Source organism: Choristoneura fumiferana, chromosome 3 (assembly GCF_025370935.1).
Source record: "Choristoneura fumiferana chromosome 3, NRCan_CFum_1, whole genome shotgun sequence".
Lineage (NCBI taxonomy): Eukaryota > Metazoa > Arthropoda > Insecta > Lepidoptera > Tortricidae > Choristoneura > Choristoneura fumiferana.
Genome location: NC_133474.1, coordinates 4,675,651 through 4,697,492, shown reverse-complemented (window position 1 = coordinate 4,697,492; position 21,842 = coordinate 4,675,651). Strand labels below are relative to the sequence as shown.

Genomic DNA, 21,842 nt, shown 5'->3' with positions numbered 1-21,842 from the left:
CCAACAACTTTGTATTTTTTTATATAATACATTTGTATAATGAAATAAAATAAAATTAAACTAAAAATAAATAAATCTTACTTTGCTGGCTTCTCATTTCTTTGTTTTTAACTATTTTCTAAACAATAAAACGCCTCTTGTATGCGACAATAGGTAATTATATATGGAAATTTCAAGATTGTAGCTCCAAGCGTTCAGCTGTAAAACTTGCGTAAAGAGGATGGACGGGACGCGTAGTGAACACAATAGGGCCCTGTTTGGACCCTTTAGGTACGGAACCCTACCAAAAACAAACTATCGAAAATTTTAATCCTGTTTCCTAGACAATCAGTAACAAAGTCAATATACACAATCTCTCGCGCTTTTTTACGGCATCTAGCACCAAGATCAATGAAGATACAAAAATAACTAGTGGACATAAATTAGTAATAATAAATGTAATAGCAATCATGCGGAAATACTGCGCTCTTAAACTAACGCGCCGATTACGATCGCTGCGCTTGCGCTATTAGCCGTCGAAATACTGAAACGCTGCGTAAGAGTTGATTCAGGGCTGCCAGAAACAAAAGTTTTTTATTTATTTATGACTAGCTTTTACCCGCCGCTTCGCACGCGTAAACTATTCCGTGTGTAGCTGCAATTGAAATTCGGGATTTTACAAATTTCCCCTGGAAATTTCCAATATTTATATCGTGTCTTCATTGATTGTTGTGAATAACTGTACAAAATTCAAGACTCTAAACCCAGTGCTGAAGTTTCAAAATTTTCCCTATCAAATTCAAATGCAAAATTCAAATTCAATCATTTACTCAGTAAATAGGCCGCAATGGGCACTTTTACACGTCATTTTTATACTACCAGCGCTTTCGAAAAGACCATCATTGCCAAGAAGAATGCGTCGCAAGAAATTGCAGAAAGTCATTTTTTCTAATAAAAAAATTACAAAATAAATACTTAAAACTACAGTATACAATTAAAGAAAAAAAATACGAAATAATAATAAATAATACAGGATGTATGGGTCCCTTAGTACAAAACTATACCGTGGATCGGATAAAAGTAGCGTACTTATGTGTTATTCCAGACATACGGCTACCTACATCCAAATTCATGCCTCTAAGCCTAGCGGTTGTTATTTCGACTTTATTCCTAGTATCCCGTGTAATATCGTGTCAAAAAGTCGTCTAGTGTTTTCTAACATCCAGCTTCCTACATACCAAATTTCATGACTCTAAGCTCAGCGGTTAATATTTCAAGATTTATCCTATCCCGTGGGAATATCGGGGTAAAAAATAGATTATGTGTTATTCCAGGTCAAGCTACCTACTACCAAATTTCATGGCTCTAAGCACAGTGGTTGTTTTTCGAGATTTTATCCCTAGGTATCCGTTGGAATATCGGGTCAAAAAGTCGCTTATGTGTTATTCCAGACGTCTAGCTACCTACATACCAAATTTCATGACTCTAAGCCCAGCGGTTAATATTTCAAGATTTATCCCTATCCGTGGGAATATCGGGGTAAAAATAAAATTATGTGTTATTCAGAGGTCCAGCTACCTACATACCAAATTCATGCTCTAAGCCAGTGTTGTTATTTCGAGATTTATCCCTAAGTATCCCGGGAGTATCGAGTCAAAAAGTCCCTACGTGTTATTGCAGACGTCCACTAACCTAAACCAAATTTCATAACTCTAAGCCCAGCGGTTATTATCAAGATTTTATCCCTATCCCGGAATATCGGGATAAAAAAGCCTATGTATTATTCCAGAGGTCCAGCTACCTACATACTAAATTTCATGCTCTTAGCCCTGCGGTTTTTTTCAAATTTTATCCCTAGGTATCCCGTGGAATATCGGGTCAAAAGTCACCTATCTGTTATTCCAGACGTCCAACTACCTACATACCAAATTTCATGACTCTAAGCCCAGAGGTTGTTATTTCGAGATTTTATCTTTATCCCGTGGGAATACCGGGATAAAAAGTATTCTATGTTTTAATCCAGGTTATAAACTAACTTTTCGCCAAATTTCATCCAAATCCGTCAAGCCGTTTCAGCGTGAAAGAGTAACAAACATACTCACTCACTCACTCACTCACTCACAAACTTTCGCATTTATAATATTAGTAGGATTAGTAGGATAACAATAGGTAGGTATGTAAACTTATCGTGTATTATCTTTTATGGGGCTTCCTTCCTCAGCTGGCATAAACGGCTCTAGACCCTTTTTAGGGTTCCGGAGCCAAAATGACAAAACGGAACCCTTATAGTTTCGCCATGTCTGTCTGTCTGTCCGTCCGCGGCTTTGCTCAGAGACTATCAATGCTAGAAAGCTGTCATTTTGCACGGATATATAAGTAAACTATGCCGACAAAATAGTACAACTAAAAATTTCTATTTCTAATCTAATATCTAATATCTAATAAATATTATAAATGCGAAAGTAACTCTGTCTGTCTGTCTGTCTGTCTGTTACGCTTTCACGTCGAAACCACTGAACCGATTTTGATGAAATTGGTTATATAGATATTTTGAACCCCAAGGATCACATAGGATACCTTTATTCCGGTAGAGGGCGCCACCGCGCGATAACCTAATCGCGCAGACGAAGTCGCGGGCTTAAGCTAGTTTCTAATAAAAATTTTTTAGGGTACCTCCCATAGAAGTAAAGTGGGGGTGATTTTTTTTTCTCATCCAACCCTATAGTGTGGGGTATCGTTGAATAGGTATTTTAAAACCATTAGGGGGTTGCTAAAACGATTTTTCGATTCAGTGATTTGTTTGCGAAATATTCAACTTTAAAGTGCAAATTTTCATTAAAATCGAGCGTCCCCCCCCCCCTCTAAAATCTAAGCCGGTGGGTGGAAAAATTTGAATAAAATCAGGATGGTAGTAAGTATATTAAACTTTCAAGGAAAACTATAACGGCTAAGTTTGCTTGAGAATTATTAGTAGTTTATGAGTAAATAGCAGCCTAAGGTATAAAATATACCTAAACTTGGAAGATTCCGTATAAAATACGAAATCCTTAGAAAAATAATACTTAATTCTTCCGTAATGACTACCCTATTTTGGGCGTGTCCGACACGCTCTTGGCCGGTTTTTTTTTTTTTAAGAACGCGTGGAAGTATCACGCTGAAATGAATATTAGAGTAAGTACCTATGTGAACTCTTGTTTCAGAAACGAAGTTGTGAAAACGATTGTGATTCCAATTGTGTTAGAATAAAAATCAAAAAACCCGACCGCCTTAAAAAATACTAACAGTCGGGACCCATTTAAATCGTGACGCTCAAAAATTCTTACCTAATGGGTCCCGACTGCTGAACTTTAAGTTAGCTACTCAACAAAGTTCTAGCCAACCAGACTTGTTTTCTTCTTTTTAGTATTTTTTAAGGCAATCGGGTTTTATGATTTTTTAATTTATTGTTTTATTTCACACTTTTCTGTAAAAATGGTATATTAAAACGGTTGTAACTAATTTATTTTTAGAGTGGGCTAATTATTAGCTTTCATTTGATACCCCACTCGATAGGTTTTAATGAAAAACGTTTTTTCAAAACTTACTATTTGGCACCAAAAATCCGCCATTTTGGTGTTTTAAGAATTTCATGTACCCAATGTCACTCGCGTCATTAAGACGAATCCAATGACGTTTCATTTATCAAAATCGGTTCAGCCGTTGAGTAGTTACGAGAGGACATAGGAATAGACATACATACATACATACATACGCGTCAAACACATAACACTCCTTCTTCGCAGTCGGGTAAAAAGAGCCTCTGGTTAAAATTATGTGCAATATCGCTCTCAAAAATACAATTATTTGGTGTTTAAAAACAAATAAAACTTTTATTGCATAGTTTTAGGAATAAACTTTTTTCAGATTTGGCAACCCTAAGTGCCTCTGTTAAAGCACAGTTACCGCGAATTGTTTTGTTGCTAAGTACAGTCGAACAGCTGGTACCGTGGTCCACGCGGAGCACCCACACAGCACTAAAAATAGGAGTTACCTTTGACATCATCATCAACCATCAGCCGGAAGACGTCCTCTATTGAAACAAAGGCTTCCCCTTAGAACGCCATAATGAAAAACACTTCGCCGCGTAAGTTCACCGGTTGCCTGCTAGACACGCGATGTCGTCAGCCCACCTAGTGGGAGGCCTGCCAACGCTTCGTCTTCGATGTTGGTCGATACTTAAAGACTTTCCTCCCCCCAACGGTTATCTGTTCTTTAATGCAGCCTGCCCATTGCCAATTCAACTTGTATATTCTTCGAGCTATGTCGGTGACAGTCCTTACTTTCTCTCTCTTTCTCACAGAGGCCATGGCAGGTTATACGCGGATATATACTTCGACATAAATTCAAAAGGATGCTTTTTTCAGTGCGAATATGCACACTATTACATCCAGGAATATTTAAATGACAATTTAAAGACTTAATATATGGTAATAATTAATTATACATTTGTGATGGTAATTTTAAATACTTACTGATATTTTAATTTGTATTTTGTAATTTTTAATGTTATTTGTAATTAATTTATTTATGTACATTTTAATTTGATTATTTTGATTCTATTTCTGTTTGATTCTGCGTACGTTATAATGACCTTAATAATAATATTTTTAGCTATGCTGCATGTGTAGTATATTAATCGTCACTACTTTTAAAAAAACTAAATAACTTTTTGAGTGAACTTTATGAACATTATGTCAAGGTTCAATTTTGGTGAAATATTGATTTTAGATACGAGATTTTTTCAAAGTAATGACGAAATATTTGTATGGCAAACATAGTGATACAAAATGTATATAATATCTGTAAAACTTACCTATGTTAGCAAATAAACGATTGATTGATTGACAAAAGATGTTACGCAGTTTGACTTGTGCTCGACTTGTCGGGGGCACTGTCGTACCCCCAGATTTTACTAATACTCTACCTGTGTTTCATAATTATCATTGTGATATCAGCCCCTGTTAATTCTTTGTTTGTTTGTGTTCTTTGTAATTTGTAACTATGTAATGTTATTCTTTCAGGTAAATTGGCGTTAATACCAAGAAAGCGGAATGTAAGTTTTCTTTTTCATCATTTACTTAGAAAATATCAGTCATTTGATCAAATTGTCGTTCAGTGGCGTTCTTTGTTCAGCAGTGGACGTCTTCCGGCTGATGATGATGATGATCAAATCTATGAATTTAGTGAAATGATGAAATCAGCCAAAAAAGCCAACTCATCTTTTCATTTTACTAGATTTATTTAGTGATTTGATGAAATCCTGGAAACGTCAGTGAATAACGAATCGAGCTCGCAATGGCGCTACCTAACTGTTGGAACCAAAATAAATCTCGTTTTCCTTCTTTCTATCAAAGACAACTCGTTTTATCATTTCACTAGACACGTTTAATCATTATGATTAAATCTCTACTGTAACATGGTATCTGGTGATCTGATCAAATCTCTGAACAGATTCAGTGAAATTACTTAATTATCTACCTAGATTGTTAAATCTAATCCACATGTAAATTTGGATAGATTATAACATCTGAATTTATTATTCAATGAAACAACTAGACCAAAAATACACGCGAGTGAAGTCACAAGTAAAGACTTCTAGTTACTATAATATAGTACTTGTATTTAATCCCTATGTAAATCTTACAGCCAGACCAAGAAAAATGTTAAATATTCATGCGATTCGCTAAAGGCGCTATATTAAGTTATTTTACCGTCTAGTACCATAAATAATTCAATATTACTTATAGCTTTTGACCTTCCGCATTGGTCTTTATACTAATCCTGACCCCTACTAACTAGCTCTGACAGCAATTCTTATGATTTAATATCTAATATTGTGGTAGGCATAGGTATGTATGTAAGCCCTTTATCGTACGAAAATGCACAAAGATCTAACTGCTTTCGCATTTACAATTAATTAGTTAGGTATTAGTTAGTTAGTTAGTTAGGTTGCCTGGAAGAGATCGCTCTTAAGCGATAAGGCCGTCTATTGTTTGCTGTTTTCTGTGTCACTTACTATTTCTGGTGTACAATAAAAAGATTCATTGTAATTGTTAGAATGGATACGGATGTAATATTTGTTTGTATTGTTACGTTCGTGGGGTGGGTTCGTGATTGAAAAGCACTTTTAACACCGATGAATAAGAGTAGGATTTATTTTCACACTGTTACTTAACTTTACAAAACACTTAAAAACAGTTCACAGTAATTTCGCACTCTAAAACTCACTTACAAGTCGCTTTGATTCTCTTCGATGTTTATCGCTCGGTATCGCATTCGAAACTGTCCTCCGCCGCAACCTCACCCGGCTTATATACCCCCGGTGAATCGGTCCACAAAGTTCGAGAACAGTCCAGCTAGGACGTCATACCTACATCTCGAATGTTCCGGAAACGAGTAGAGTGTCTGTCTCTTTCATGTGCTATCTCTCTCACACAGTTACTAGAATATTCCGGAAACAGGATCATCACTCTGTTTCTCTCACACATATAGGCTATCCTTGTCACACACCTTCTCGAATGTTCTCAGTATAGCTGTCTCTTTCTAATCGTGCTATCTCTTTCACTCCTATTGAAAATTTCGCCATATACTGAAATGTACTTCAAAGGCCCATAAGGGGTCCTGAAAACGCCTGAAAACGGGTTTTCAGGTTATGGCGTCATCGGATAGAGGGTGGCCTGAAACGGACTGAAAACATGTTTCAGGCGCCTGAAAACAACGGCAACTTGGGTGAAATTTTGATAAACTAATATGTGATAGAGCATCCTCTGAAACGGCCTGAAACAGTATTTCAGCCTGCTGAAAACGCCTCCAAGGGGTCGAAAAACATGATCAAAGTTTAGCACCTAACCCACCGTCGTAACACTGCCCCCTCCTAAGACATGCTCGTCCCGAGCATCATTAGATCCATGGTATTTGGCCAACCGATCAACATGAACAATCTTACAGGGGCTACGCGCGTTACGCTGTATCCGGTATGTGACATCGTTGATCCTAGTGACTACTTTGTACGGCCCTTCCCAACTCGGTGACAATTTCGGGGACTTCCCCTTTTTCCGCATAGGGTTATGTAGCCACACCAACGATCCTTCCTCAAATCTCGTCTGGTTAGACTTCCGGTCATATCTGGTCTTCATCTTTTCGCTGGCCTGCAGTCCGTATTCTCGAACATGATTGTGGACACCATCAATCCGGTTTCGCAGGTCACTTGCATATTCTGAAATCGTCTTTGGTGCATCTGGAGGTCGTCCGGTCAGTAGATCCGCAGGTAAACGCAATTCTCTTCCAAAATTAGCACACGCAGGTGTCACGGCCGTGCTTTCGTGAACTGCGGTCCGATATGACATTAAAAAGAGTGGAATATGCCTGTCCCAATCTTTTTGATGGCTGTCAACTACTTTGGCCAAATGTCGTTCCAGAGTCTGATTGAATCTCTCGACCATCCCGTCTGACTGTGGATGATAGGACGTAGTCCGAGTTTTATGAATCCCATGACTCGGCAAGTCTCCTGAAACACCAGAGATTCAAAATTTCTTCCCTGATCGCTGTGGATCTCAAGAGGTACTCCATACCGACAAATACTTCAGCCACTACAGTTTCCGCTATTGTGACTGCCTCTTGATTTGGAATGGCAAACACTTCAGGCCATTTGGTGAAATAGTCCATGACCACAAGGATGTACTTGTTTCCGCGGTCAGAGATCGGGAACGGGCCTGCGACGTCCAAAGCAATTCTTTCCAAGGTGCCCCACATTATAAACTTTAAGCGCACCTCTACTGCGTGTATGTGGCCCCTTGACTGACGAGCAGCTAGTACACTTCCTACACCAGTCTTCCACATCTTCCCGACAGTGTATCCAGTAAAAGCGTTGCCGAATCTTCATCAGAGTTCTTTTTACTCCTAGATGCCCGCCGGAAATGCCATCATGAAAGGATCTTAAAACATCGCTAACTCTCTTTCTTGGTACACCACTTGAAGGTGAGCATCCTTTCCGTTCGCTGACTCCCATTTCCTACACAGTACGCCATTGTGCATAATCAGACTTTCCCATTGCGCCCAGTAGCTCTTTGTCACTGTACTCATCGGAGCTACCTCACACCACTTTGGTTTGGGCATTCCACCGTTAATCCAGTCGTAAATGGGTTTTATGTCACGATCTTCCTGTTGTGCTTCTTGCATGACGCGTCACTCCACTCTTCGCTAACAGTGTCGGTCCTCAACATCTTCACGCAGTCCTTATCCTCTTGTTTAAACAGTGTTTGCAGTCATCCGGACAAGGCCTTCGGGAGAGGGCATCTGCATTTCCATGTGACTTTCCACTTCGATGCTCGATGGAAAAGTCATATTCCTGCAGTTGTTCGATCCAGCGTGCCACCTGACCCTCGGGGTTCTTGAACTCTAACAACCACTTTAAAGCAGCATGGTCAGTCCTGATTCGGAACTTGCGTCCAAGCAAATATTTGCTGAAATGCTGCAAAGTTTTGACGACTGCCAGCAATTCTCTCCGAGTGACGCAGTAATTTCTCTCGGGTTTCGATAACGATTTACTGAAATAGGCTATCACAACTTCCTGATCTCCTTTGTTTTGTGACAAGACTCCTCCGATGCCAGTATTGCTTGCATCAGTGTCAACAACAAACTCGTTATCCGGGTCGGGATATTCCAAAATAGGTGTTTCACAAAGTCTCTGTTTGAGATCTGAGAAGGCTGCTGCACACTGTTCATCCCAATTAAATGGTCGTTTCTCTTCCGTCAGCTGGTGCAAAGGCTTTGCTATATCCGAGAAGTTCTTCACAAATCGTCGATAGTACGAGCAAAGTCCTAAAAAGGCACGCACTGCTGTCTTGTCTTTCGGTGTTGGCCAGTCCTTAACTGCACTTATCTTCTCAGGGTCTGTCTGGATGCCTTCTGATGAAATTACATGTCCCAAGTAGTTAACCTTACGCTTGAAGAATGAGCATTTCTTCGGACTTAGTTTTAAATTTGCGTCACGCAACTTGGACAAAACTTGCTCCAGTTTCTTAAGGTGGTCATCAAAATTTTTACCTACAATTATGATGTCATCCAGATACACTAGGCAGGTATCACCCTGAGGCCGGTAAGTATTTGCTCCATTAACCTCTCAAAAGTTGCCGGTGCATTGCACAACCCAAACGGCATAACATTAAACTGCCAAAGTCCTTTACCAGTTGAGAAGGCTGTTTTCTCTTTATCTTTGTCCTTGATTTCCACTTGCCAGTAGCCACTTTTTAAATCCAAGGTGGAAAACCATTTCATGCCGTTTAAAGTGTCCAAAGTGTCATCTATCCTCGGCAATGGATAACTGTCCTTCTTGGTCACGTCGTTGAGTCTACGATAGTCAACGCAAAATCTCATAGTTCCATCCTTCTTTTTCACCAAGACTACTGGAGAACACCAAGGGCTGGTCGACGGTTCTATTACTTTGTCCCTCCTCATTTCCTTGATCATGTCTTCGACTTCTTTTTCTCGAGCTACTGGAACTCGCCGAGGTCGCTGTCGAATAGGCATGACATCTCCAGTGTCGATCTCGTGCTGCACTACTCCAGTTCTCCCGATATCACTGTCATGTGCAGAGAAGACACTCCTATAGCGCTTTAGTAGATTACGCGCCTTTAGAAGTTCTTCCTCCGTGAGATCATTCTCGCAGTTTTCCAATAATTTTCCAATATCCACAACTTCTTCTTGCAACTTGACCTCGTTTGGACCATGGCAACTCCGTATCCATGAGATTGCCTCGCATCTCCCCATAAGGGTTCCTTTACTTAGGACGTGTTGAGTGTCACTTAAATTAAGAACTCTTATAAATGCTGCAGATGACGTCATTACCACTGTGCGAGCTGGTATCCACGGCTTACTGCCAGCTATTTTCTCTATTAACACGCAGGAATGAGATCCTTGTCTCACACCATGTGGCAACTTCACCGGAACTAGGGCTTGCGATCTCGGTTGAAGTGTAGTCCTTCTAGCGCAGAAGACATGTCCACCCACTTCACCCACCATAGGAACTTCATAAGCCCCAAATTTCAGCTCGCCGCCTTTTAAGTCGATCTTACAATCGTACTTCCTCATAAAATCTAGACCAATAATACAGTCGTCTACGATGTCAGCAATGATGACTTTGTGCCAGTACTTCTTTTCTCCAATCTTTACTGACACTTCTTGCTCCCTTGGACGGAAATGTTCTGGCCGGTAGCCGTTTGCAGCTGAAGATGCATTGGTCGGACTAGATGATCTCTGATCAGGTGTTTTAGCAGTCGAGAACTGATCACAGTCCGAGAAGCTCCGGTGTCGATAGTAAGGTGACATGGCACTCCACCAATTTCTCCTTTGACAGCCAGACTGTTCCCGTTGTTCGCCTGGGAGATCATAACTGGGACATTTTGACCACCAGCCAGCACTCGTCCCATAGTCCTGGCTTTTACTCGTTTCCCTGCTGCTGCCGCTCTGGATTACCAGAGCTTGCTGGCCTCTCCATTTGGTCCGAGTCTCGTCGCCTCCAATATCTTTTCGGGCAGCCAGATTGCATGTGTCCTCGTTCCCCGCAGTTGTAACATCGAGGTCCCGTTTCTCGAGGTGGAGCAATCGGCTCCCTGACAGCAACTTCACGCACCCTGAAGGATCTTGTTGGGTCCTGACGTACAGCTTCCACCTCGAGGGCATGGGCAAGCGCATCCTTCAAACTCCCGTGGTGACCCAGTCGTACAGCAGCCCTCACTTCAAAGTCTCGAATCCCATCTATGAATGTCTGCACTAGCATTCCATCCGTAAAAGAGGATGAATCTCGGTATGCTTTTTGGACCAGTTTCTCTATTTCTAGGGCCCACTTTTGTAATGACTCATTACGACCCTGGGTCCTGTCCTTCAGTTGAGCTCTGTAGACGTGCTCTAGATGACTGTCACCGAAGCGTGCTTCTAAAGCTTCAAGGAGACGGTCATATGTCTTATCCTTTCCCAACGTTTCCAAGATACTGAGAGCTTCATCCCGTAGCGCCAAACTCAGTGCCGTTTTTGCATAATCCTTGCTCCAGCCATTCGTTTCCGCAACCAACTCGAATTGGTGCTTGTATGCGGCCCATGAAGAGGTACCATCAAATGGTGGTAACTTTAACTTTTCACCTCCTGTGGCTGGTGCACCCGATAAACTGGTGGTGCCGTTGGCCACTTTAATCTCCAACTTCTGGAGGCGATTCTCGTGGCCTTCTACCTTTTCGTTGACACCGTTGAGGCGCTGTTCGTGATTTTCGACTTTTATGTCAACTGCCACAATTTTATCCTGGACCTCTCCAGCCAGCCATCTCCTTTTTCCATTCTGCGGTTGCGTCGTGTACCTCACGGAGGAGTTCGAACTGGTTCTTTTGTTCCTCCTGTAGAATCCTAGCTTGTTCTTCCTGAGCTTCCTTCTGACCCCGTAGCTCTTGCTGCAGGATTCTAGCTTGTTCCTCCTGCTTTCTAGCATGTTCCTCCTGCCTTCTAGCTTGTTCCTCCTGCCTTCTAGCTTGTTCTTTCAGGAGGACCAGAATCGCACTGATGTCTATTTCCGACTTTGGGGAAACTGCCACCGCTGTATCTGACGCTGCGGCGGTGTCTGTAAGGTCCCCAGCTGCGGCGCGGCTTCGGGTCTGCATCCTCTCCTTCTCTTCTTCTCGCGGAGTAAGCGGCATTTTCAATCCCACTTCTGACACCAAATGTTACGTTCGTGGGGTGGGTTCGTGATTGAAAAGCACTTTTAACACCGATGAATAAGAGTAGGATTTATTTTCACACTGTTACTTAACTTTACAAAACACTTAAAAACAGTTCACAGTAATTTCGCACTCTAAAACTCACTTACAAGTCGCTTTGATTCTCTTCGATGTTTATCGCTCGGTATCGCATTCGAAACTGTCCTCCGCCGCAACCTCACCCGGCTTATATACCCCCGGTGAATCGGTCCACAAAGTTCGAGAACAGTCCAGCTAGGACGTCATACCTACATCTCGAATGTTCCGGAAACGAGTAGAGTGTCTGTCTCTTTCATGTGCTATCTCTCTCACACAGTTACTAGAATATTCCGGAAACAGGATCATCACTCTGTTTCTCTCACACATATAGGCTATCCTTGTCACACACCTTCTCGAATGTTCTCAGTATAGCTGTCTCTTTCTAATCGTGCTATCTCTTTCACTCCTATTGAAAATTTCGCCATATACTGAAATGTACTTCAAAGGCCCATAAGGGGTCCTGAAAACGCCTGAAAACGGGTTTTCAGGTTATGGCGTCATCGGATAGAGGGTGGCCTGAAACGGACTGAAAACATGTTTCAGGCGCCTGAAAACGACGGTAACTTGGGTGAAATTTTGATAAACTAATATGTGATAGAGCGTCCTCTGAAACGGCCTGAAACAGTATTTCAGCCTGCTGAAAACGCCTCCAATGGGTCGAAAAACACGATCAAAGTTTAGCACCTAACCCACCGTCGTAACAGTATGTTCATATCGTCCCACTATATTATGAATGCGAAAGTTTGTAAGTCTGTTTAGTCGTTTGTTTTTGACCTGATCACGTCTTAACCGCTAAACCGATTGAGATGTAATTCGGTTTACTGATAGTTTGAGTCCTGAGAAAGAACGTAGGATAGTTATTATACCGGAAAATTGCATAATTCCCGCGAGATAGCCTATCGAATTTTCTGCGGACGGAGTCGCGGGCAATAGCTAGTTTATAAAGGATGGATACGGATGCAACGCTTGTTTCTATGTTCATAATCATTAATAGATATTTAACTTAGTCTTAATTGGAATTGATCGGTGAAATTAAATCCTCAAATTTTACACACTTGTTTAAATATGACTCAAATTCATTTATTTGCCTTAAAACAATACAAAATACTGAATCAAAACTTACTTCTAAAGCCAATCCATGCTATGAGAACGCAAAGCGTCTTTAGCAAATTCTAGAAAATGAGAGAATTTTCCTCTGTAATACTTCAGGTTATTCTCGCAATTTTGCCAATTGGTTTGAGTCGCTCTAATAAATACTCGGTGGCCACTTGAACAGTTGTTATGAGGACAAATGCGGGATACCTGAGCCATTGAAATTGTTAGCTGGGGGATACTACGAAATTCTAAAATCGAAGTTCGTATCGAGCCATCCCTGTCCCTCTGGTATTAAATTATATATGCGTAAGTGGGACGGAGAGATACGAAGTCCGAATTTTGCACTTCGTCGTAGGACCTGGTATGCGCTAGGGTGTCCAGTATCTGTGGAAGTCACGAGACAATTTAATAATGTAAATAATGTATGTAGACAACTCTATTGTAAAAATTCCTTAACGACAGGGGTCGGCAAATTTTTGGGTAATATGGGCTACATAGCGAAATAATTAGATAAAGGCGGGCCGCGCTTTTAAGATAATTTTGTACCTAATACCTGTAACCTAGTTACCTATTGTAGCTAGGTTATAGATAATAAGAAGTAACATTGCAAAATAGTTCCGGGCCGCATGCGACACACATGTAACACGTAACGTATACAATATACGTAACACGTGCGTAACACGTAACGTATACAACATTTACCGAACAACGGCAAACTAACTTTGAACCCGAACTTTGAAGCACTTCATCTTTGTCATTTTTTGTTTTTTTTTTCATATCTAATGTCTTTTTATGTGTAAATAAAGGTTTCTCTCTCTCTCTCTCTCAAAAGAAAAAAAAATCGTGTCCAATAATCTCTTGCTGATGACTGATGGAATAAACGGAATACTGTTTTTACTAGCCGTTACCCGCGACTCCGTCCGCGCAAAATTCGTTTATCGGTATCCCACGGGAACTATGCAACTTTTCGGATTTTACAAACTTTCGCATTTATAATATTATAGTAGGAAGTAGGACTAGAGTTAACCCGCGGCTTCACTCGCGTAAACTATTCGATCTGGTACAATGGAAATTCCGGGATTTTATAAAATTCCACTGGGAATTCCCAAAATGTATATCGTGGTCTTCATTGCGGTTGTGTTAAGAATAACTGTCCAAAATTTCAAGAATCTAAACCCAGCGGTTGAAATTTCAAGATTTTATCCCTATCCCGTGGGAATATCGAGAAAAAAGTAGCCAATGTGTTTTCCAGATGTCCAGCTATCTACATACCAAACTTCATCCAAATCCGTCCAGCCGTTTAAGAAGGAGTAACAAACATACACACACATACACACACACACACACACACACACACACACACACACACAACACACACACACACACACACACACACACACACACACACACACAACACACACACACACACACACACACACACACACACACACACACAAACTTTCGCATTTATAATATTGAGTAGGATTCAGGAAACTACCCAATTATCAAAGGAAAAGAGAGCTTGAGACAAACGTCTTCGTTATAGGACGTATATAACTCTTTGTTCTGTATAACGTTCGGAACTTGCTTGTTAAAAGACTTGTGTACCTACGGCATGAACGTGACACGTTATATACTTACTAAAGTTTACCCGTGGCTTCGCACGCGTGAACTATTTGATCTGGTAGTTACAATAGAAAATACGGGATTTTAGAAAATTCCCCTGGGAATTCCCAAAATTTAGATCGTGGTCTTCATTGAGGTTGTGTTAAGGTTAAGAACAACTGTCCAAAATTTCATTACTCAAGACTCGGCGGTCGAAATTTCAATATAGTATTCCGTGGGAATATCTGGATAAAAAGTAGCTTATGTGTTATTCCAGACGTCCAGCTACATACTCGTACATACCAAATTTCATGACTCCTTAGAGTCATTTGCTGTGCTTGCTTTGTGAGTGATTTGCTGGGCTTACCCAGCGGTTGTTATTTCAAGATTTTATCCCTATCCCGTAGGAATATAGGGAAAAAAAGTAACCTATGTGTTATTCCAGACGTTCATCTACATACAATTTTTTTTTGCATTTAATGATTTTACCATTAGATACCAAATTTAAAGATTTGAATGCGGTTTTTTTTATTTGAAATTAGGTTTGTTAGCGATGGTTCTTAGACAAAACATTATCGAAATCGGTTCGGCCGTTTATGAGGTATTGAACTTTGTGTAATATCACTTACAGTACTTACCTATCTACAATAGGTAACAAGGTAGATATCTATTAGGTACAAAATTATCTTACAAGGGTAGCCCGCCTTTATCTATATTTTGCAGGTGGTAGGACCTTGTGCAAGGTCCGCCCGGATTGCTACCACCATCTTGCTCGCTAATCCTGCCGTGAAGCAGCAGTGCTTGCATTGTTGTGTTTCGGCGTGGAGAGTAAGACAGCCGGTGAAATTACTGGCACTTGAGGTATCCCATCTTCAGCCTCTAGGTTGGCAACGCATCTGCAATACCCCTGGTGTTGCAGATGTTTATGGGTGGTGGTGATCTCTTACCATCAGGAGACCCTCTTGCTCGTTTGCCATCCAGTCGAATACTAACGAAAAAAAACTATATATATATTTTTTATTTTATTTTTTTATTTGACTGGATGGCAAACGAGCAAATGGGTCTCCTGATGGTAAGAGATCACCACCGCCCATAAACATCTGAAACACCAGGGGTATTGCAGACGCGTTGCCAACCTAGAGGCCTAAATGCATGGGTTAAATGCATTTAACCCCCGACGCAAAAAGAGTGGTATATAAGTTTGACCGTTATGTGTGTCTGTCCGTGACACCGTAGCTCTTAAACGGGTGAACCGATTTGAATGCGGTTTTACTATTTGAAAGCAGTTTTCCTAGCGATGGTTCTTAGACATGTTTTATCAAAATCGGTGCAGCCGTTTTTGTGATATTGAACTTTGAAGTGACAATGTCGGGGGTATTCCAACTTTATGTTGGTTAGGTTATTTCACTATGTGGCTCATGTCTGCCAAAAGGTGGCCGACCCCTGCTTTTATGCAAAAACGTAAAATGTCCACTGTGCCCCAAAATTCGTTCAATGTAATCTAGCTGAAGCACCTGTGCTTCCCAGCGGATAATAAAAGCCCAAACTAAGTACGACCAGCACGCCGCGGTGCCCAAAGCATTTGAAAAGTTTATTTCACTCTCGTTATAGCACAACAAGCTGTTAAAAAGTATCATTTTGTTGCAGTACAATTTTGTGCAGCTCGGGAGTTAACTGCATGTTTTATTTGGCGTAGATTATAGTCGTGGGAGTTGGTACACCGTTTTTAACCGACGCAAGAGGAGTGTTATAAGTTTGGCGGTAGCGTCTGTCTGTCTATTGTATGTGGCATCATAGCTCCTGAACGGATGAACCGATTTCGATGCGGCTTTTTTGCGTGAAAGGGAGTTGGTCTTTTGCTATGGTTCGTAGGAATCGGTTCAGCCATCATTTGGATATTGAGCTTTAAAAAAAAATGTCGAATAAATTTAAATTTTCCTAAGTGGTTAGAATATAAGCTGATACCTGCCGCTATATCTCACCATCTGCATCATTATAGTAAGGTAATCTACCGTTCTATATTTCAAAAAATATTTTTATCTCAACAACGGCTGAACCAATTTTAATAAAATATAGAGCTATGTATAGTAATAGCCTGGAAATTCGCTTCCACGTAAAAAATCGCATCGAAATCGGTCCATCCGTTTGAAAGCTATGATGCTACAGAGGGCCTACTCCCAAACTCGAAAATCGATGTTCGTATTGTACCATCCCTCTCACTCTCGTATTAAATAGTATAAGTGTCAGAAGGACAGAACGACACGAACTTAAGTGAAGTAGCTCCGCAGACAGACAGATATTGGCGTGCAACTTATAAATAACACCCCACTACACTAGAACACTACAAAGAAATCTAATCGCCGTTGGTCAGCAAAATAAAAAACAAAAAAGGTTGCCTGGAAGAGATCGCTGTTAAGCGATAAAGCTGCCTATTGCTTACCTTGTAATTTTCTTTCTGTGTACCTGCTTCTGTATCGCTTACTATTTGTATTGTACAATAAAGAGTCATTGCATTGTATTGTATTGTCAGCGATTGAACTAAGACTGTACTTTGACTCTACGAAATTCGGTTAATCTTTGGCAATCCTTCAAAAAGTTACGAAACTTATTACTTCCAAGTAAAAGCTAGGTAAGCTCTGTCTTAGCGACTGAAGCTGATGAGCTGCGAGCTTCAAGGATCGCAGTAGCATTTATTTTTACTGTGCCTTTTATGGCTTCGGTGAGTAACGGGAGAAAATGAAAACTACATGCTTTAGCTGGGTTATTTACTCGTAGATACAGTAGCTCTGGGATCTGTTGACGTCGCGCGTATTTTGAAATGGCTAATCATACTTGCTACTTATAATATAAATGCGAAAGTTTGTTAGTATATGTGGAATCTTGGCTCTTTGCTGGATTGTTCCCAAAAGATTTATTTCCCAAGTGTTTTCTATGGACGAACTTTTTTTCTGAAGCTCCCGCGGCGTATAACGGTAGTCCAACTTTTGGAACTACACTGTGATAACGGTAATGGGACTTTTGGGATGAAAATATTTGTGCCACTTGTCCCATGGGACTACTGGCACGTAATCGTCTCAGTAGTCCCATGATGGGACTACTCAATGGGACTAGTGGGACAGACGGCGTCTTAAGGTGATTTTCCACCGGCGTATAACGGTAGTCCAACTTTTGGAACTACACTTTGATAACAGTAATGGGACTTTTGGGATGAAAATATTAGTGCCACTTGTCCCATGGGACTACTGGCACGTAATCGTCTCAGTAGTCCCATGATGGGACTACTCAATGGGACTAGTGGGACAGACGGCGTCTTAAGGTGATTTAGAATTCTTTATTTGATTTAGGGTCTTAAGAATTCTCGTCTCGCCTCGCCGGTGGAAAATCATCAATAATGCTATGTTCGTGAATTTTCGGGACTAATTGTTTTCGCCCGCCGCGTGCGACGTTAGTAACCGGGTAAGAACGATCAGGGGACGGCTACTACGAAATTTGAAAATCGAAGAGCGTATCGTACCGTCCCTCTCACTCTCGTATTAAATAAAATTAGCGTCAGCGGGACGGCAAGATACTAGAACGTTTCACTTCGTGTACAGGTCCAGTCTCGATTATTCACTAACACGGCATTTCGACGCCGCGGGCGACGAGCCGCTACCCACCAGGTTAGGTTAGGTCTTACGCTAGCTGACGCGGTTTGACCACAATACAGGTTTCACCTTTGCGGGTGGCCCTATTGGAAAATAGTATGAGCAGCACTAACTGAACACCGTGCCCTTAGTGTAAGTTTTCGGTTACAAAATACGTCTCGATCGCGTTCGCGTTAAAATCTCAATTTGCAGAAAACACGAGCATCGCAAACGTTCCCCTAGAGGCGCTGTTCGTATTTCCATATAAATTGAGATTTTAACGCGAACGTGATCGAGACGTATTTTGTAACTGAAAACTTAATAATATGTTTGGTTAGGTCAGACGGTTGCATTCATCAGTTGTTCTTGTTACTTTTAAATTTTCTTTCGGATTCTAGACCAAAGAAACACAGACAATAATGATACTATTTAGTTGCGGCCAACACGATGACTCTTTTACGGCATATTTGAGAAAATCAGCGATAAACGCGTTTAAATGAGGAGGTTTTTGTTAGGGTTCCGTACACTGAAGGGTCCAAACGTATCCATATTGGTGACACTCACGAGTCCGTCTTTTAAACTCTTTTCAGTTCTCTGCTTAAAACTTATGGTTCAGTATTGAAAACGCCTCTGGGGTGATATTATCCTTCAAATTAAACTTTGGAGATTAAAGTAAGTACAAAAGAATGGAAATTTAAGGAGCCCAGTCCCAGTGTCCTTTATTGTTTATTTTATTTTCTTCTAAATGTATCTTTACAATAATTTTATCAACCGTGTTTAGAGTTATAAAATAAGGCTCCCCGACATCCCAGAGGGCAGTTATAATGGATCAAGAGCCTTTACGGAGACATAAAATAATTTACGAGCGAAGGGACGGGTTCGTAGACAGTTCACTATAAACTTGAGATCTCTTCGTATTGAAAACTAGATGCGGGTAACAACATGTTTTAAGATGAATTCCAACAGATGGTTGGCTTAATTTAACTGAACTCCAGTATTTATTTCCTAAATGTTAACTAGTCTTTGCCCGCAGCTTCGGAAATACCTAGCAGTTGAAATGAAATTCTTAGATTTTACTAAATATTATATCGTGGTTGTACTAAAAATATATATGCCAAATATAGTGACTCTCTGACCCAGCGGTTGTGATTTCGAGATATTATCCTGATCCCGTAAGCATATCGGGGTAATAATTATTCCACACCAAATTTCATCGATCTGTCCTGCCGTGTAAGCGTAAGGAATAACAAACATCCATCCTCCCAAGTTTCGCGTTTATAATAGAAGTATCCTAAATATCCTATCCTACTAACTGTATTCTAAGTGTTCGTAGATGTGATAGAATCAGAAACACTGACCTGCGCTCCAGAACTCAAATTGTCGATGTGGGAATGAAGACCGCCAAGTTAAAATGGGACTGGGCGGGACACGTCTATCGTATGCATTCGAGGACTCGTCTGCTCCACCGTTCATCGGTCCTGCGACAGACGTGGCCAGCCCAACGCATCGGATCCTGTGACACCGGAGCAGAGGTAGACCTAGGAGACGATGGCGGTACGATTTGGACCCTATCCGCCACGCTGGCAAGATTCGACCAAAAGTAAGGACGAGTGGAAGTAAAAAGGGGTGGCTTTTAGCCAGCTGCGGAATATACTACAAGCTAAGTTAAAATATATATATAATATATAAATGTCCAATTGATTTAGGCGATTGCTTTCTATGTTTAAAGTATACAGCGTCAAACGTGCGATTGTCATAATCTTATCGTGCTTATAGTTCAATAAGCTGTAAAATTATATGAGTGACTGTACGACTCAAAATTACCACTAGTTACATCCTTATTCCTTATTACCTTGGCAGTACAATCGTTATTTTGAGCTCTACAACCGCTCATCCATCTATTGCTAACTAATTATCGAGTTAGTTGTACTGTAAGTCTTTATTATACAAAAATAAATAAGTACTTAAATAGTGACATCGCATTAGGTACTCGTAAAGGAATTCAATATGAAACTTATACGATGGTTTAGGAATCCAATGATTCGAAAATGTTTGCTGGTAGAAACACGTCGCGTGTTAAAAACTTGAGTTTCGTTCGAAACTAAGCTAAAAAGTTTTTATAATTACTAAAGCTTCGCTAAGCTTTATACTTATTCCAACTACAAAATTGTTTCACGGAAGACAAGCGCCGCTATATCATACATTCGTACCAACTTACACATTCAGACAGCTCTGGCGGTCTTGCTTGTAGATATATAACTTTGGTATGTAAAGACTGCAGTGTTACAGTTAGGTGGATGAAAATACAAGTTTGTCGCCATATTTATTCAAATCACGTTGTTTCATGTCGGCGTTCATTAACTGTGTGATGTCAGAGTGAAAACAGTGATTATCGGCTTAATATAAAATATAGGCGTGGGTATATTTGAACTACAGTGAAACTGAACAGTATGAATGTTTAAACAAACCCACCGTGAGACTCACTCATTTAATGGAACACGGATAACTCACGTGTTAAATCGAGATTAGCTTGACATATTTCGGGCTAATTCGTAGTGGCTGCTGCGAAGCGCGCTCTGCGCGCCACCGCTCTGCTCACGTTTTGTTTCATTAAATAAATATCTGTATGAATGTACCTAAATTTATTGCAAAAATTTCGCTAAATTTTGGATGATTGGTTGTAGTTTAAGTGACTGACCCAAAGTCAAGCAAAATAATAGGATTGGAAGTAGACCGTGGATAACATTTTCGGGTAAATTTCTAACAAGCTCAATTACGCTTAGGTTATATTGTTCTGTCTGAAGTTCCAGTGCCTAGCTTGCGGCTCCATCACCAGATCATCATCATCATCATCCCAGCCTATATACGTCCCACTGCTGGGCACAGGCCTCCTCTCAGAACAAGAGGGCTTGGGCCATAGTTCCCACGCGGGCCCAGTGCGGATTGGGAACTTCACACGCACCATTGAATTGCTTCGCAGGTTAGTGCAGGTTTCCTCACGATGTTTTCCTTCACCGCAAAGCTCGTGGTAAATTTCAAATGTAATTCCGCACATGAATTTCGAAAAACTCAGAGGTGCGAGCCGGGGTTTGAACCCACGACCTTCTGTTTGAGAGGCGATAGGTCAAACCACTAGGCCACCACAGCTTTATAGGCCACCACAGCTTTATCACCAGATCAGTTCGATGATAATATACATTATATATCATAATATTGTATTACTACGGACAACCAAGAGTAAATTCTTGCCTAACAAAGCAAATTTAGTGATAATTGCCCGAGGATTCGTGATATTCGCACGCAAGTGTCATTTCCAAAGTTCTAAAGTAAATATTTAAATATTGATCGCTGCAATAATACATTTTACGTGAGCCGTGGCGTATTTATTTTGAATTTTAGCACCGTATCAATATATGTACGAGCATGTTTTTGTATGATTATATCTGACGTTTGACAACACAAGTCAACTACTTTGTATGAAGATTCTTTTTTTTTATTCGACTGGATGGCAAACGAGCAAGTGGGTCTCCTGATGTTAAGAGATCACCACCATCAACAACCATCAGGGGTATTCCAGATGCGTTGCCAGCCTAGAGGCCTAAGATGGGATAGCTCAAGTGCCAGTAATTTCACCGGCTAACTTACTCTCCATGCCGAAACACAACAGTGCAAGCACTACTGCTTCACGGCAGGATTAGCGAGCAAGACGGTGGTAGCAATC

The 21,842-nt window shown here is 40.7% G+C and overlaps 1 protein-coding gene across 1 annotated transcript in view; it reads left to right on the top strand.

The window, feature by feature from the left end:
* Nucleotides 1-21,842, top strand: part of LOC141426402 (pseudouridylate synthase RPUSD2-like) — a 469,933-nt gene that overhangs the window by 120,956 nt on the left and 327,135 nt on the right. Inside the window, exon 2 of the mRNA XM_074085286.1 lies at nucleotides 5,040-5,071. The gene's annotated coding sequence lies outside the window, so the exon portion shown is untranslated. The remainder of the gene's footprint in view (nucleotides 1-5,039; nucleotides 5,072-21,842) is intronic.